We start from the raw sequence: 2,500 nt of genomic DNA, 5'->3' as shown, positions 1-2,500 counted from the left end.
GGTAGCATAAAAAAGCTCCAGGGCGCAGAGGCCGACGTGCGTAAAAGCATATCCGAGCAACAGGCACCTTCCCCGGGCTGCCACTAGTGCAGTGGTGGCCGCCTATAATAGCCCTGGTAGCATAAAAAAGCTCCAGGGCGCAGAGGCCGACGTGCGTAAAAGCATATCCGAGCAACAGGCACCTTCCCCGGGCTGCCACTAGTGCAGTGGTGGCCGCCTATAATAGCCCTGGTAGCATAAAAAAGCTCCAGGGCGCAGAGGCCGACGTGCGTAAAAGCATATCCGAGCAACAGGCACCTTCCCCGGGCTGCCACTAGTGCAGTGGTGGCCGCCTATAATAGCCCTGGTAGCCCTCAGCCCTGGTAGCCCAAAGCCCTGGTAGCCCACAGCCCTGGTAGCAAAAAGCCCTGGTAGCCCAAAGCCCTGGTAGCCCAAAGCCCTGGTAGCCCAAAGCCCTGGTAGCCTAAATTAATTTTTCCCATTCATTTCAATGGGTTAGGCTACCAGGGGGAGCAGTACCACTTTTGGCCATTAGGGGCGCTGTAGTAGGTAAAAGTTGATCCCCCCAGTCAGGGGATGAGTTTGCCTACTCGCTAGGTTACCCCTGGTTTCACAAAATACAAGGGGCACATTTTCAGAAACCACTTTTTCAGAACTTGCCACCTCCAGAGCTGATCAGGGGAGCCTCGCCAAACATTAATCCAAGATTGGTGAGGGCTCGTCGGACACCCCACGGGCGATGAGTCGGTGTCTGCCTGGAGCTCATGTCACTCTCAAATATTTTCTAAGTCAACCTCCATGCGCACAATGCAATGAGCCTGCCCGACATAGGGGCACTGTGAGCGGACTCACCGGGGGGGGAGAGGGCCCCCCCGCCTGGAGCTCCACGTGTTGGATTATTTTCTATGTCAACCTCCATGCGCTCAACAGAGCGAGCCTGCCCGACCTGGGGGGTGTTCAATCGGACTCCGCGGGCCGGGCGAGGGCCCCCCCGCCTGGAGCTCCACGTGTTGGATTATTTTCTATGTCAACCTCCATGCGCTCAACAGAGCGAGCCTGCCCGACCTGGGGGGTGTTCAATCGGACTCCGCGGGCCGGGCGAGGGCCCCCCCGCCTGGAGCTCCACGTGTTGGATTATTTTCTATGTCAACCTCCATGCGCTCAACAGAGCGAGCCTGCCCGACCTGGGGGGTGTTCAATCGGACTCCGCGGGCCGGGCGAGGGCCCCCCCGCCTGGAGCTCCGCGTGTTGGATTATTTTCTATGTCAACCTCCATGCGCTCAACAGAGCGAGCCTGCCCGACCTGGGGGGTGTTCAATCGGACTCCGCGGGCCGGGCGAGGGCCCCCCCGCCTGGAGCTCCGCGTGTTGGATTATTTTCTATGTCAACCTCCATGCGCTCAACAGAGCGAGCCTGCCCGACCTGGGGGGTGTTCAATCGGACTCCGCGGGCCGGGCGAGGGCCCCCCCCGCCTGGAGCACCGCGTGTTGCAATATTTTCTATCTCAACCTCCGTGCGCTCAACAGAGCGAGCCCGCCCGACCTGGGGGGTGTTCAATCGGACTCCGCGGGCCGGGCGAGGGCCCCCCCCGCCTGGAGCTCCGCGTGTTGCAATATTTTCTATGTCAACCTCCGTGCGCTCAACAGAGCGAGCCCGCCCGACCTGGGGGGTGTTCAATCGGACTCCGCGGGCCGGGCGAGGGCCCCCCCCCGCCTGGAGCTCCGCGTGTTGCAATATTTTCTATCTCAACCTCCGTGCGCTCAACAGAGCGAGCCCGCCCGACCTGGGGGGTGTTCAATCGGACTCCGCGGGCCGGGCGAGGGCCCCCCCCGCCTGGAGCTCCGCGTGTTGCAATATTTTCTATCTCAACCTCCGTGCGCTCAACAGAGCGAGCCCGCCCGACCTGGGGGGTGTTCAATCGGACTCCGCGGGCCGGGCGAGGGCCCCCCCCGCCTGGAGCTCCGCGTGTTGCAATATTTTCTATGTCAACCTCCGTGCGCTCAACAGAGCGAGCCCGCCCGACCTGGGGGGTGTTCAATCGGACTCCGCGGGCCGGGCGAGGGCCCCCCCGCCTGGAGCTCCGCGTGTTGCAATATTTTCTATCTCAACCTCCGTGCGCTCAACGGAGCGGGCCCGCCCGACCCGGGCGGCGCTCAATCGGACTCCGCGGGCCGGGCGAAGGCCCACCCCGCCCGGAGCTCCTCACCACGCACCGCACCTCCATTCCCCCACCGACCGATCGGCAACCATGACCCGCCATCGGAGGGCCCCCGCCGGCACCGGCCTCGCGCCGGTCGCTCGGGCGGACGGTTCCTCCGGCCAGCGGGTCGCTCTCCAGCGCCGGGGCTACTTCGCGAGCTTGGCCCGCGGCCAACCCCGGCGCGACCGTACGGCAGCGAGGCCGAGGCGACCCACCGATCTCAGCAGTCCTACCACGGAGCCCGCCGCTCGTCCGCGGCCCCTCCCCGCCCCAGCAGCGGGACGGTCGCCTTGCCGGCGG

The sequence above is a fragment of the Filicampus tigris genome, unplaced genomic scaffold (assembly GCF_054856515.1).
Source record: "Filicampus tigris isolate MCC_2025a unplaced genomic scaffold, RoL_Ftig_1.0 HiC_scaffold_95, whole genome shotgun sequence".
Classification (NCBI taxonomy): Eukaryota; Metazoa; Chordata; class Actinopteri; order Syngnathiformes; family Syngnathidae; genus Filicampus; species Filicampus tigris.
The sequence above is the reverse complement of the archived record's forward strand: the minus strand, read 5'-3'. Positions refer to the sequence as shown.